Here is a 17,542-nt window from a genome sequence, read left to right on the forward strand (position 1 = left end):
GCTCGGAGGCTCGGATCAATACTTTATCACGGAAATTGTCACAGCCATTTACACTCCGATTCAATGACCAATGCTGACTATTGCTGGAAATGTACACTATCACAGATGTAGTTGGATTTTGTTATTTTCAGCAAAGATTAAAGGGAATTCATTTGATTTATACATGAATTTAAACATATCAGACTATTCTACTAAATATTCGTCTATTCTTCTAAAACGTATACGCAGTGTCGCGTTTGATATAACTCTAATCTTTGACATTGGTTTAATCATCTACAAGTCTAGCAAAAGATAAATGTTGCCAAGCGTGTAAATATTTCTAACTAGCTTTTGCCCATGACTCCGTCCGCGTGGAATAAAAAACAAAAGGATGTACCTATGTGTTCTTCCAGACTATCCTCTACATGTTTACCACATTTCATCGAAGTCCGATCAGCCGTTTTAGCAACAAACATCGATCCATTCTTCTAAACTTTCGCATTTATAATATTAGTTTCATTGGTTAATCATCGTTTAATAACAAGAGGCTAAAAATGTATCATATTTAAAAAAAAACATAATTGCAATCGTTTATTAAAAACAATTAATAACAAAACAGAAATAAATTTCTGTCGTAACAAAATAAAATCCCCGTGAAAATGATTGAATTCACTTTAAATATTGTTGTAGTAAATATGTCAATCGTTGAAAAACAGTTACAAATTCAAAAGTGCTTTAAAATCTATATTTCAAATTCACAGAAACTACAAAACTTTAGTGTTGTGACGAGCATTATGAGTTCGTGCGCCAAAATCGTAAATAACGCGGGAAATCCCGACTGTCGACATAAATACTAGATTATAATGTCTGTTAAATACTCGTATAAATTGTATTTCCTATATTTTAAAATGGAATGAGTAAATTAATACGAAGATATACTTTTTAGTTATGACGCATTCCCGTACATCTTGATTTATAACATTAAATTCGATTAACATGTTTCCCGTGTAATAAAAATATGAAAAAAGCATTTTGGAACCACTCAAATAATCATGTTACAAAAACAATTTTTAGTGACGATTACATTTAAAATCAGTTTTAAATTTTAATCTTAGTTCTTACTAATATTATAAATGCGAAAGTTTAGATGGATGGATGTTTGTTAGAGTTTGTAGCCTAAACGGCTGAACGGATTTCAATGAAATTTGGTACAGATGCAGAGGATTTTCTGAAGGAACATATGGACTACTCACTTTTGTTTTTTAATTCCACGCAGACGAAGTCGCGGGCGTAAGCTAGTCAACAATAAAAACGTGCGCACACCTTTTACTAAACTATAGCATAACTGTTAAGTCTCGCTTTGATTCCTTTGAGCTTATGAGTGTGTACACTAATCGATTTTAGTTGTACAAAACAGTTGCCAGCAAAACAATCGACAATCCCACAATTGTTATGCGATTGTCGATTGATTGTGTCCGCCCGCTCTTAGTATCTACATTTTGATATGCCATAGATTGTATTTCACAGCCCACACTTGGATTTCAAATAAAATATTATATTTCATTCGTAAATCCATATTAATATCCATTGATACGATTATTGCCGACCAACGGATACGGATATCAACATAATTTTAAATATTATGTTGTAATATTAAACATTATGTTGTAAATTTGGAGCGTTGCAAGTTACGGATATATCCGATGGCAGTTACCGCCGGCAACGGCTTTCGGATACAGTTATAGCCATTGATGTAAATGAACATGTGAAATAGCGATGAAAAATATCATTACTAATTTGTTTGGGTTATTTCAGACTAGCTTTAACCCGCGACTCCGTCGACCTGAAATTTAAAAACTAATAAAAAAGATATGAAAAGATATAACCCATGTTACTCACAGAATTACCTTTCGGTGAAAGAATTTTTAAAATCGTTCCAATAGTTTTAGAGCCTATTTTTACAATCAAACAGACAAACTTTTCCTCTTTAAAATATCCTTAGCAGATTGTAGTTTATAATCCCTTTCCCACATGAAAGTTTCATTCCAATTTTTTTATCCCCTAAGTTGTATAGCGTGAAAATATATAGCCTAAAGCGTGTCGTAAGTGTAGAGTTTTTTTTTAAGAAAGAATTATTCTTAAATATACTGTGATTTCTGACATCCTACGCCACGAAGTGTGCATGTTTACACTTTATTATATTAGTAAAGATTTAAAACGAACACGCATTTCTTTTGAGATAACAAAAATTACCCCAGGCGTTTACAAGATTGTCGAAGCGTAAAAGAGTATTTCCGTTCTTCGCTAATAAACTCGTCACATTTTGTACGCAAAAAAACGAATAACAATTTAAGCAGAAACAATTTCCACATAAGATTAATCTTTAACACGACGTCAACCATCCTCTATACCCCTCATGTGGCAGTGTAAAGGGCTTTTAGGGTATGGTCCAAGTCAAAAGATTTGAGACACTAATCGCAATTTTAGCGTCATATTTTATACCATTTTGGTAACCTAGATAAGTTTGTTGAAAATCCTTTCTTCTTAAAATGCCAACTTCTTTAAAAGTTCAGTTCTTTTCATTTGTACTCTTGACTGAGGCTCTGATAGTCAACTAGTCACTTCCAGCACCAATGTAGCAACGCTGCTTGGCACAAAAACCAGTCAACCCTGGAAAAGTTAAATTTAATTACGTAGAAAGTATTTGTATTAAATAAAAAACTCATCTACTAATGAATATGAAATTAAAAAGAATCTTACGCCATTCCCGAATTGAAAAGAGGGGGTCGTTTAAATATTCAGATGTCTCCCACCTGGAAGTGACTCCGCGAGGGCGCTCCCTCGAGGGCCCATTGTAACGGCCAGACAGACAGGCCAACATCTATATACATATGTATATTATGATAGCGTTAAATCCCATTGAGACTGATTCAATATTGTGACAAAGATATCAAGATTCAGAAAAGATCTTTTCGCAATTGCTATACGTTTTTGGGGGCGTTACTACTATAGGTACTAGGTATGGTTGAAAAAAATATACACTTACCTTTATACCCTACTAGAAAACAAGATGAAGACATCTTAATTCAACGGTGGATTAATGCAATTTAAACATCTTCGATTCCTATAAGCTTATATTTAGGTGCTGACTACTCTATTTCTAATTTCGATAAACAGCTAAATTTGCTGCCAACAATCGACAGTCTCACTATAATTGTGTGATAGTTTAGTCTAAAGTACGTACGTAGTACGCTTTAAGAGAACAAGGAAACAAATACATCTGGTTTATCCCACATAGCGAGATTACACACATTTTTACCAAGGAATTACTGATGAGCGGGAGATATAAATCATTGTCAACGTCGGACAACGAGCCTCATGCATTATTCGAGTGAGGTAAAAATAGCTTCACCTCTTTAAGTGAACAACAATGTAATTTCAGGTTACTTTTTTACACCCAAGAAACCAGACAGTAGGAGTAAAACATGAATCGGATGTCACCTCACTCACACAGGGAACTTATCACGAATATTAGTGAGAAGTTTCGTAACGTCATCGATAAAATTTGTATTGAATGTGCACGGGGCATAAATTGCACCAACAAATCTCATACTTCGATTATGTTACGAATACGTTCTCTCAACTGTTATCTATACGTATAATAAAATTGGTATGTCTGTTTGTAATATCAAAAGAAAAATTTCTGATTTCGGAAAGATAATTTATGCGCGTTGCTGATAATGAAAATCGCATTTAAAAATGTTTTGTCTGTCTGTCTGTCTGTCTGTCCGCAAGCCGCGTTTGTTCCAGGTAATCTCCACTTCAACCGGACTTTCACTAAAGGGTAGCTGACATAGACGGGCATATTATAGTCTATTTTTTATCTGAATATTGTATGGACGAAGTCGCAGGTAACAGATAGTGTTAAATATTCCTGATAGACCATCACTATAGTATTAACATATGTATCTACAAATCCGCATACAAAATATAATGCGGAAAATGGCTAGCTGTTTTAAAAAAGCATTCGACTGCGGTTTCACATGCGCAATTCTTGCTATACTATTTTCATTTCAACCACATAATTATCTCGATTAATTCATGCAGCATTTTGCAATACAAAATCAAATAAATAAAGTGTACTCATGATCATGATCACTTGCGCTTGTCACTAACGAGGATCACAGTACGTGTTGCTCTTCCATACATCTCTATCAGCCGTCATATCTGAATTCACTGACTTAAGCATATCCTATTTCAAACAATCCAGCCATACTTACGGTCTACCTTGACGTTTGTATCCATCCACGTTCAATGTTGTTAGCTAAATTAAAATGTCGGTAATGTTAGAGGAAGTACAAAGAAAATATGAATATATTGTATGAAAGAGGATAGCGGAAGGAGTGCAGATATGACGGGTAATAGAGATGTATGGAAATACATACTGTGCCGATCTATAGAAAAAAGGGAAGTTATTTTGTTTCCTTAATCAGTACAATAATTATAAATACCTGAGAAGTACCAAAGATTATTAAATGTAAAAACTTACTCAACATATCATGTTTTATACTAATACTATAATATTATAAACGCGAAAGTTTAGATGGATGGGCGTTTGTTAGCGTTTGTAGCCTAAACGGCTGAACGGATTTCGATGAAATTTGGCAGAGACGTAGAGGATAGTCTGGAAAAACATATAGGCTAGAACTTTAATTCCACGAGAACGGAGTCGCGGGCGAAACCTAGTAAACCATAAATCATATTCTATCATGATAATATTTAATTTCATTGCATTTCTTTACACGCAGAAAATATGTAAACTCACGCAATATATTCTAATAACCGTGTAATGAAAACAAAGATAAGGGAAATTGATTTATGTTTTTTTTTCAACGTAACAGGTTTTAATGTTGTGTTCATAAGCTGAGTAAACATTTGCTGAATATATGATTAAGTTTATATACCAAGATTATGCGATTACTAGCTATCGTTCGCGACTCCGTCCTCGTAGATTAAAAAAAATAAAAGTGAGTAACCTATGTGTTCTTCCAGACTATCCTCTACATCTTTACCAAATTTCATCGAAATCCATTCAGCTGTTTAGGCTACAAACTCAAACAAACATCCATCCTTCTATCCATCTAAACTTTCGCATTTATAATATAATATTAGTATGAAGTATGATATGCATTAGAAATTGTATACACGATTAAAGATAACGCCCATAACCCAAATAGGTTAAGAGTATGCATTAATTTTAACGCATAACTTGTAGTTATTCTCCCACACCTTATCCGCCTTTTAGGAGAGATGCGAACGTTATAACTTGTAACATTGGTCTGTACTTAGGTACACTACGTACTAGGTATTTTACAAAATGACGAGGACACCAGCGAGTAACAAGCCGCTCGATGAAGGTTTCTCATAACTTCAGTCAGTGCCTAAAGAATTTAGAAGTGTATTTAAAAAAAATGATCTAAGTCAAACCTCTTTACACAACGAAGTGATAAAAGCTCTCAGTCTAATCAAACAGACCTCTCGACTGTCCCACCGACAGACGACAGACAAACGTAAATATTAACATTATGAATGTTTATCGTACCGTTTGTTTGTACAAATGGTCGATAACTGAAACGATGCGTCACCGAGCCGGACCAACTGATGACGAATACGAACACCTTAGACATTGAAATCTACTTTGACTATAGAGAAGAACGGACTAGGCATAGACCTAAAATATTCGGCTACTTTTCAGTCCACAATTATTTTATGATGTGTCAAAAATGTACACAATTATCTTGTCTTTTAAAAGTTTTAAACAGAACATGTCCAGCACGCATTCTTTTCTAATAAAATAATCAGTAAATTGTAAATTTGCTTGTGTAGTCGTTTGATCGCCTATAACGACGTCGGCTCTACACCTAGTCCGATTCTCCATACTCTAAGTTCGTAGGTAAACTTAACCTAGTTTTATGAAGTTGTTATCGATTTTCTGAGTATGACGAATGTAAATAATCGATTTGTCTAAACAACATATTTCTCGGCAATGTTGACAGTTCGGAGAAATGAAAACACAGCTGTTTATTAAACTAACATGCACATACGAGTATTGATAAATTTGATAAAAATATCGCCAACGTACGTATAATTTAGACCATGCAGTGCGATTTGACATTACTGACAAAGAATATACATTCCTACGAAAATTCCTAAGTTCGAAAATCAGTCCCATTTTTGAGTTAATAGTTTAGTTATTCTCTATTATTTGTAGACATGGAAAACCGATTTTCCTACTAGAAAAATAAATGTATATAAAAAAAACCGTTAAATCTCTTTTAATGTTTGAATCCAAAATCCTTGCCGTCAGAGCCAATGAGGTAAAACTTTATGAAAAAAACCTCCTTATTGAGATTAAATTTACATTTATATTAAATCCGAGTCCCCCGATAGCGTGATACAGGAGTTTTTCTCATCTCCATACACTTTATAAGACGACTAAAATCTTGCAAGAACTTGAAAGAAACAGTTTTGACCTGTTAAAAAAAAATACATCCTAGCCAAATATTCCAGCTATCAAAACTAACTTCATTATAGTTCAGTAGAGGGATTATTTTATTTTTTATTACGAAAAAAATTAAAATTACTAACCCGATTTTAACAACTAAAAGATTTTTATTACCGTTCCCTAACCGTACATTTAACCTATAGAAACCTGTTAAAACTATATTTTAAAAAAAAAAAACTAATAGTTCTTTAGAAGTAATTTTTATCAATCCAAGCAAAGTCAGATTGAAAAATAGTCCAAATCATGTTTATAAAAAAACATTTTTACCATTTCATATAACGGTAATAAAATTGACTTCCTCCTATTAATTTCCTATCATAAATTACTGAACACATCCTTGTTTATTTACAATTTATTTGACTTATTTATAGTGCACAAGTTAAGACTGAAATAAACATACCAGTAAGACAGTAGCAGTTAACATGCCAGGTAGCTAATACGTTCACAGATACAAATAAAATGTCAATGAGATTGAATGAGACAAGACATTCCAGTATCAAGTTTGGTACCCCCTTTTCGTTCGACTTGCACGTAGCTGTCACAAAAACAGCTAGCATGCTAGCTTCATGCCAGTAGCTGGCTTGCTATTCATGTGTATTCTCGGCCTTAGATTGCCAGAAGTTTAGTCGTAGAGTAACGGAAACGAAAAATAAACACACATATTCAATATAATTTTATTGAAAAGCATTGCAAATGGCTCTTGAAAACAAGATTAGAAACTGAATCATTGTGTAAAAAACTAGTTTTTCCCGCGACTCCGACCACGTTTAATGTAAAAAAAAAGTTAGCATAGAATACTCTGCCACCTCTGTTTTGTTTTACTTTTATGTAAAATTTTATCTGGAACCTCTAAAGGTCTGTGGTCCACTGGAGCTCTAACTAGACTAGTGTGTCAACCTAAAATGATCTCTGGCCCCCGATAAATAGAATCTCAATTCGAGGGACACTAAAGTATTATCATTACGCTAATGCATACTATCATCATACTGCCGTACGTAATGTGTGTACTCTTCCATATTTATTAGCCATATTTGAATTAACTCCCCGATATTTCCTTTCATACACATGTATATGCTAAAACATTTTTGTTACTACATCTAAATCCCGCTTATCGTCAAAGCAAAACCGCCCGCGGTTTGTTATTCAAACACGGCGACAGAGTTGATTGCAAAAGTTTTTGTATGGGCAGATAAAAAAATATTACGTTATGTAGAACTAGCGGGGTTGTGTTAGAGCGTTCGATGTTCAAATCAAAATGTCGTTATTTTAAAACCGGCATGTATTTTGAACAAAAACTCAATTTTACATTGAAAATTCGACACACTGTGGGGATGTGAAATTAATTGATAACCAGTGTGACAATGATACACTGACCTGTATAAATGGACAGGCTATAACGTATTTTGTTTCGCCGCCGTAGCGCTGACGGTCGCTGTTGGTGGCAACTATGAGAAGTAATAATAGACAAAGAACTAACCGTCTTTGTCATCAACATCGCATTTAAATTGGAATAAAGCAATAGCTTTCATTACCAAGCTAAGACCTATCCATGTATACAGATCGGTGCGTTACCGGGAGTACTGTAAATTTAACCTCTACCTAAAAATAATCTAAAACTAACCTCTCCCACTTAATTTCTTAACATCTTTTATGCCATTTGAGTTTCGATAGCACTCATTTAATTTATTGTTATTTTCACATTTGCCTCGCTTTATCATTTTTCTTTTGATTAAAAATTACAATTTTTCTTGTCGGTTGAATTATAAACATTTTGGTGTTCTCTATTGCTTTTCTTAGTTCGGTTAAAAAATAGTTTTAATGCGAGATATAGTTTCATAAAGATGTAATCGTTAAATGACCGAGTAATAAGAGAAAATGAAACGAATAATCGAATTATACAGATCCGAACATCCGAATTAATGATCTTCATGATTCGTTATACCATGCAAATCGAAATATCAATCGACTATACAATCGACTTCGTAATCATGTATTGTTAGGCTGTACTTTACTGGATGAGGCAAGAATCCTGTCAGATTTGAAATAGTACTTCTGCATGCTGTGATAGCAAATGAGAGCTTCATTATGACAATCTGTGTTTCTAGGAATTGCAGGTTACTCTATTGTTGTCCCTGTTTTTTTCAGGAGATTCGGGATGATATCAAGCTATTCTATGCCATTGGAGGAGGATTATCACGAATAATCGTGAGATATTCGTAACGTCTTCGATATTTTAATTTGTGCATCGTCACTATCAGGCGTAAAGTACATTGACAAATCTCACTGTCTTTGAAGTTACGAGTTCTCGCGACTGTCATGTAAATATTCGTAATAGACCCTCTGAGCGTGTATTAGATTGAAGTAGGGGGACGACATGTTTCTTATAATGTAAGCTAGAGTTAGTTTTAAGACACAATTAATCAGAGCGTTATCCAAAGCAGACGTGTTCACTATTTCACTCCTCCCCGCACTTCATACCTCAGGATTTTTGAATTTCTTTCTTATAAAACGAACAAAATTTCCAGTCAATATTTCGCTAATGGAACACATACTAATTGTTTTTATTGAAATATGAAATATTTAATATAATTTTGGACGGATATTGGTCAATATTGACTGAACGTTATTTGTTTTCCGATTCGTTGGGATCGTTTGAGTTATAAAAATTGCAAATAAAAATTCTATTCCATACAAACCACGCGTTTTGTTAAACTGAACAATACGCTATTGAATAGATTTCGATGCGAATATTGCGAAACTTTAAAAGGATTAATTTTGTTTACTAAAAAAATAGGCAATTTTTCAATTATGGGAACACAACATTTACCAATAAAATTAATCTATACTATTAGTATAAAGAAGAAAGATTTTTAATATTGTAAGTATTAAAATGATTCAAAAACTACTCTGTTAATTTTAAAAATTCCTTCACAATTAGAAAGGTAATTGATCTGTGAGTAACATAGGCTATATTTTTTTAATTTCACGCGGCCTACGTCGTGAACAACAGCTTGTACCATATAATGTAGTTATGCATTTGAATGATCTTCGGGATATAAATAGAATTTAGTGTTTAATGCTTAAAAATGTGTGTATCCCGTAGGAAACAGTTTATAATAGTTTAACTATTCCGGTAAGATAGATATAGATTTCTTTGTGTATTTTAACTTCATTACTTAGAATCTTTACAGCGAAATAATTTTTTTCTGGTGAGTGTGGTGCCGGAGGCATAGTTTTGGTCCCTTTCCCTTTTCACCCTTTTCTTAAGAGAGAATGGAGAAGGAAAGTAGATTTGACGGTGGAGGAGACTAATAAGAAGGGGAAATGTCTTTATGTGCGTCTCCACCTCCGTCAATTAAGGGTAGGCAACGCATCTGTAATTGCGGATGTCTATGAGCAGCGGTCGCTTTCCATTTCGGTGGATTCAGGTGGCCGCTTGCTCGTTTGCCACCTAATATTATAAAAAACTACTAAGGATTTTTTTATATCAGAATACTATTTTTCAAACCATTTTAACAATCTCAGCACGACAGTGAATATAATAGGGGGTGAGTTATAAAACTAAGCGGTCTCCAATCGAAAAGTCAATAACACAGTGCGCGTGTCGAAGCCTGAAGTACCTTTTAACATAACTTTAGGGGCGGGGTTACTTGGGGGTCAATTGCTCCTGAACATTTTAGGGGCGTTTATTGTTAAAAATCAACTTCGAACAACTAAAGATCGATTATTACTAAATTCTGTCAGCCCTAAACAAATCATTTTGTAGACAAATACGATGCCCTACTTTTTACTAATTTTTATAATGATTTTTAAAAAGTACGAATCGTAGTAATATGTGATATAAATTCCTTAATACTGGTCTCTTGTGATATTTGATTTTTACACTCAGGACAGTTTACGTAGGAGCCGACACTTCAAACTGTTTTATAATATAATTTAATTTACGTTAAAAATGAATGTTAAAGATGTACTCCAGTCAACATTCCCTATAGAGTTTTCTTGAGAATAAATTATTATACTTTAAATAATATAGTGTAATATAATATAGTTAAATAAAGCGACGATATTGTAGAGTATATTATGTACAAGGGACAGTTACGATCGCGGCCAAGGGCCCTCAAGTGAAGGAATGCTATCAAATTACACGTGAAGTGTGTAGGTATTCTAAGACAGGCGACACACTGCTTAACAAACTGAAAAACAAATATTTTTCAATAAAAAAAACAATTTTAGTTGACGTTGGAATTGAACCTTAGTTCAGTGTACATTAATATTATTCGTATTAATGATTTTTTATGAAGGACTAGTATATAGTTTAATATAAATATCACTGTCAAAACGTACTTATCCCTCTTATTCTCTGTAAGAACCGAGAAAACAATATGATTTTATACAGTTACTAGCTTTCCACTCCGTCCTCGTGGAATGAAACAAAAAAACAAAAGTAAGTAGCGTATATGTTCTTCCAGACCATCATCTACATTCATACGAAATTTCATCGAAATCGGTTCAGCCGTTTAGGGTACAAATTCTAACAAACATCCATCCGTCCATATAAAATTTCGCATTCATATCATTAGTATGATCGTAATTGCAGTAGATATTTATGGCGTGTTCAATTCTATAAATATTCGACAGTACATATTTTGCGGATAAAAAAACCAACGATGCGTGAAAAATACGCATAACTCTAAAAGAAAAATGTTCGTTTTAAAGTGCTTCATTCTCTATAACAGTGAATCCCGAGTGAGCCTATACGAGAAATCCAGTGAGGCGAAACTAGTCACCCTGAACCGTCCCTTCCACTTATTTTTAACAGAAAAATCACTAGACATAAAACCCTCTTCACACTTTACTCAAGCAATAAAGAAAATATTTGAACATAGAGAAATCTCACTGCAAGCTTTAAGCTTATAATTTCAAGGGATTTAATATTCTTTTGAGGCGTACAGCTTCAGGCTTTGGCAGTTATTTTTCGTTCTTTCGTTTGTCTTCTCAAGCTATATTAAGTCTTGAATATTTTAGAATGGTATTATAATAACTAAAGTCGTTAGTAGAAAAGTGATTTTTATGTCATAAAATCCATTCTTACTTCTCACTAATGTTATAAATGCTTTTTTTATGGATGTTTGCTTGTAGTTTGTAGCCTAAACTGCTGAACGGATCTTAATAAAATTGGGGATAGATATACAGGATAGTCGGGAAGACACAGCTATTTTTTTAATTCCATGCGGGCAGAGTCGCCGGCGAAAACTTGTTTCACTATAATTATTCTACTGTCACTTATATTATGCTTTAGCAAACCCAACTATTGTTGTCAGCAATCATAATAATTATTTGATAGTAACTTTAATAGTTTAAAGAGCCCAGGACAGAGCGAGCTGGCGGCGTACTGTGGACGCCCTCTGCCCCACTTTGGGGACATAGGAATAGAAGAGAAAAAGAACTTTAATCGTTTAAAAATTAATAATCATTTCGCGTCGTTAAATAAACCTACATGAATACATTAAGACCTTAAGCTTTACACCTTTGATTTGCAATACTCAGTCGCACTCTTTTAGCGTTTATTTCAGTATCGTATTGCATTTCCAGCAATGAGTTTATTGGTCCTTCGAGCCGGATTTACTGCTGCGCTATAACACAATAGCAATAAACACTTGCAATACGATCTTAATTATACTTTTGGGTTCCGTTTAAACACTATAAACGCATAGAATGATATGGAATAATGATATTAACACTTCTACCGTAATTACATATTATTTTATGTATTTAAAAGGTAATTGTTAAGACAAAAAAGTTTAAATTTGATTGAAAGCAAACTAAAATTGTCATTTATGAATAAAACAAACGGAGAATAGACATACACAACCAAAAATAAATCTTAGAATGGTTGTAATGGCTCTTTAAAGTACGTTTATTTCTAGAACCAAAACCAGATTGTAATGCAAACATAAATAGAGACATCCCACGCGTCTCTGAAGGCAATTATTCCACAAGAAATACATTTATTGAAACAACCACAATATTATTCTGGCGAGGACCCTTACTTTCGGACGTTACTACAAAAGGGTCTGGATACGACGTAAAGTGGCGTTTATTACTTGTTACAGTACTTGGAGCGTTATGACTTTGATTGCTAATTGTAAACCCCTTCAATAGTAACATTGTGGTTACTAAGTGACATTTGAATTTATATGAATTGCGATATAAATACATTTATCTTCAAGAAAAACGATAACAGAGTGTAGTTTATAATGTGTATAGTTGAATACAGACCTTACTTGCTTTATACAGTACGATCGTAAGCAAATTTGAAACTAAACTATCGCACAACTTTTTAGTGTCGCTTTTACTCCTATGAGCTTGTATGGAAGTGCGCCACACTACTCCATTTTTACTTGAGCAACTAAACAGTTGAATCGCCTGCGAAACATTCGACAATCGCACAACAATTGTTAAGTCAAAGGAGTACTCCCGCGCTAAAGAGGAATGATTTGCATTTTGTATTTATGTAACTATAGAATACGCTCAAAAATTACTGGACAGAATTGATAAATCTTTTGCTATAAGAACGCTGTATTATCACTGAGTAATATAAGCTATGTTTTCACTAGTTTTTTTTCTATAACTCCGTGAAAACGAAGTCCTAAGTAAAGTTTGGAATAATTGTCATACTTCAATGTAGCCATTGTCAATTTAAACATCTACGCAAGAAGTATTTTGCCATGTACCAAAAAGTTTCGGAAAGTAGAAAATTTCTCCGTAACCAAGAGTCAATTATAGAATGACTTCATCCCTACTTTTGGGTAACTTTTCGTTAATTATAAGTTACTTCAATAAAAGTTAACTTTCTGTCAGTGCTCGTTATTTCTTCTAACCTTCGCATCAAGTTATTTTATTAGGTATTTACTTTATACTAAAAAATCTTTTTAAATACATTATATTTTGGTGGTTTTTATACATAAAAAGGATTGACAAAAGAACGGCATACTAAAAAAAAATATACAGACGAACTGAGCACCTCCTTCTTTTGGAAAGTTGAAAAACATGAAATAAGTAGAGATTGCGATAAATGAGTTTTTTATTCGTTCTATACAAAACAATAGTCCTCATCTTTGTTAGTTAAAGCTAGGCAACGCATCTGCAAATACAGATTAGCGATAACTGCGCTATTGGGCCGAATCTCAATGGCCGACTGCTCGTTTATACTATTAACGTCTATACTAATATTATAAAGAGCAAAGAATTATATTTCTATATGTATTGAAATAACGCAAAAACTACTAGAAGGAATTCAAAAATTCTTTACCATTAGAAAAGTAATTTATCTGTGAGTAACATACGCTAGTCTTTTAATTGTTTTTAATTTCGAGCGGGCAAGTCGCAAGTAACATTTATAATATAATAAATACACTAACATCATCGATATCACAATCACTATATGCTTATAAGTTCAGTCAATTTATCAAACAAAACAGAATTAAAACTTACAAATTACACATCAAAATAATACATGAACTTTTCTATCCAATTAAAGTCTCAAAGTAACCAGAAATAACACTTTACATACAGAAATAGCATAAGAACGTAGAAAAACAAACGAAAAAGCAAAGGAACGTATCGTTTTGTAACAACACCTCTCAACAATCATCAGTCATCGGACATACGTTTCGGGTAACTTCAAAGAGCACTGGATAGACGTGTGCTTTGCGTCCGTCGGGCAAATGTTTAGACTGAAACAAGACAGGAGGACGATAAACAACTGGAATTACTAACGAAAAGCTGTGTGATAAACCTCACTTTTATACAACAAACTTTATGTATTCCTTAAAAAAATATAAGATACTGTTTAGTTACACAAAAGTTTAACTCTTCCAATGTCGTTATTTTTTAGTATAATTATATGTCACATTGCTTTTTTATATAGAGGTTTTTGTAGGTTTAAGATATAACTTTTATTGATAAACTAATACGTTTGAAATGTATCTATATTATTATAATAAAGCGTAAACACACACTTCTTTGTTGCTTAAGATGTCAGCAATTACAGCATATTTTTGAATAATTCTTCTTTTAATAAAAAACCCTACGCTTACGTCATGCTTTAGGCTATATATTTTCACGCGTTTAAACTTAGGGGGTAAATGTTTTGGATAAAACCTAATGTGGGAAAGAGACCATAAGTTGCTGCCAACATCAAGAAAGCGAGATTGCCAAGTTTTGTCATGTCATGTCATTTTGACATTTGCAATTGACAATTTGACACATGTAATCAAAAAAATAATTTTATGCTGATGAAATTGCACGGGAACAGCTAGTAACTAATAATCTTACTAACTTATTATGAGAGACACAAAAATGCATGTATAATTACTGTGCTCAGCTCTTAAAACTCTTTTTTCAACGTTTAGTGCAACAACGATTTTAACGTAATTAATTCACGACAAGGCGATTTACGAAAACGTATACTGTGTGAAGGCGTGAATTAATTTTAACTAATAATGACAACAAAAATTAACATAGAGAATAATTTCCCCTTACTATATGCGTTTGTATAGCGCTCATAACTAAGAAATAAATAAAATAACCTCAAGTTTATTAGTAAAAAACAATAAAGATAAAATACTTTAACATCACTAAACGCTTTTGGTAAATGTTGACACGTTACGAGCAGTTAAAACGAGACGAAAGAACGATATAAGTGTAAAACAGGGGAGTATTTACGTGTGTAATATGTACTGCACCTGTCGACTAAATGAAGGGTACTTATAAAATTCCGTAGCGAAGTCTAAGCACTCTTAGTTATGCACAAAACAATGCTCAACGTGAGTAAGGTTCAGCGCCTCTAAAAACTATTTAGACTTGTTAAATGAACAAACTATTTCCAACAATGATAAATTTCGTCACGTATAATATATTATTAAACATTATATTACTGTGCTAGAAAATTTTCGAATTAAAATAACATCTAGAAAGAGGTAGAAATCACAAATACGTCTATACAAATATATTATTTACTTATTTAATAAATAAATTACATTTACATTTTTTTTTACTAATGAAGGAGTAAGATTTGAATTTTGGGATTGTATGTATTCGATTCACGTAAAAACTTCAGGGCAGATTTAAAAAATTTTATAACCATTAGAAAGGAAAATAATCTGTGAGTAACGTAGGCTATATATTTTTTAATTCCACGGGCGAAGTAGCGAGCAACAGCTAGTAATGAGTAAATTCAAAAATATTTCATCATTAAGAATCAACATTGTCACTGAATATTTTGTCCTTGTGAATATTCTGAAAGCCTTGAACCAATTTCTTACCTTTTTAATTTTCTTAAAGAGTCGGTAAATGTTTTTTGTACAAAAGAATTAACCCCTAATGAGCTTTAACGAGTATAACCTCACCTTAATTGGATGTCAAGAGGCACACAAATTTGAAAGTTAAATGACTCTTTACTTAGTGGTAATTAAATTCCAAGTTAAATCGTGCACGGTATAACTTTAATACTTGATTACTTATGTACAAACTTTTGAAATACAAGAGGAGTAGCTAAAAAATATGTGTATCAAAGACTATATAGACAATCAAAATAAAAAAACAACCACATTTCTTGTCGAAGAATTTTTAACAGTACTAATGGCCGAATACTGAAACGTCAAATATGTAACAAAGTTTTAAATGATAAGGCCAGGTTTAAACTCCAAATTCCTTACAAATTTTAACGTCTATCAGATTGTAAGTGACGTTTACGTCGCGAAATATTCAATATTCCTTTCAGCATGTAGCCGTAAAAATATTTAGAGTGGGCGCACAAACTATTGCATAACTGCACGATAGTCGATTGTTTTCCAGTCCATTCAACTGTTTAGTTGCACAACTAAGAATCCAGCATTGTGCACTTCTATATAAGCTTTAGAAATCAAAGCGAGACTAAACAGTTGTGCGATTGTTTAGTTTTAAGTGTTTCAGCACGATATTAAGCAATATTTTGTTTCAAGAGATAACTTTACCCTCGTTTGTTTAAAGATAGACAAGGGAACCTGCGAATACGGTTCTAAAAAGAAAGTCTAGATTAAGCCCTGTGGGTGATTATAAGATTTTATAAATTAGTTCTTAGTTCAAAGGTCACGGAATACTCAAGTAACAGGGCTGTGTATAACAAGATTCGCAACGAATTAAAAAACATGCATTAAACTGCTATTTCATATTTGCATTTTAAAATTTACATAATTACAACTTTCTTTTTTTTTTAATACGAACACAAAAATTTGGGTTTTCAAAAACTCGTACAAACCGGTCAGATTACAGTAATATGTAAATTATTCGCGAAACATGTCAAAGTCAAAACAGGTTATAAATATTACTAAAAATTAAAAAAAAAAAACAACATTGTAAAATGTCAAACAGAGGACAAAAATGTTAAGTATGTATAGATTTAAAAAAAAAATACATAAAATTTACTGACTCACAAGTGCAATGGTTAGCAAACTAGTCTCTCTTTTATCACTAGCTTTCACCCGCGACTCCGTCAGCATAGCATATAAAAAACAAAAGCAAGTAGCCTATGTGTTTAAGACTATCCTCTACATTGGCATAGCCAAATTACATCGAGATCCGTTCAGCAGTTTTGGCTACACACTCTAACAAACATCCATCAAAATTAGCATTTATAATATTAGTAACATAGTCAATCTAGACTTAGTGACTTTTAAAGGTCTCTGAGTATCGCAGAAGAATGGTTTGGCATGGATATAGAATTCATATAAGCATCTCTTTAGTCTTTGAGATGGTTAATATTGTTGTCGGTATTAGCCATTTGAATACATCTAAAAGTACTTCTGTTGATAATAGTTTTATTTAGTAAAGCTAATTTTTTTTTGGTTTTTATAAAACAATGAAGTGGCAACCCTAATGACAACTTTCGTCCGTATCCCCGAATGCTTAATAATGACACAAGTCAAAACTTTTTAAGTAATTAAACGCAGAGCTTTT

General features: G+C 32.9%; 1 protein-coding gene across 2 annotated transcripts in view; it reads right to left on the minus strand.

The window, feature by feature from the left end:
• LOC106111364 overlaps nucleotides 1–17,542 on the minus strand; it is a 331,426-nt gene that overhangs the window by 193,851 nt on the left and 120,033 nt on the right. The gene's annotated exons all lie outside the window — the stretch shown is intronic.

Source organism: Papilio polytes, unplaced genomic scaffold (assembly GCF_000836215.1).
Source record: "Papilio polytes unplaced genomic scaffold, Ppol_1.0 DF824169.1, whole genome shotgun sequence".
NCBI lineage: Eukaryota > Metazoa > Arthropoda > Insecta > Lepidoptera > Papilionidae > Papilio > Papilio polytes.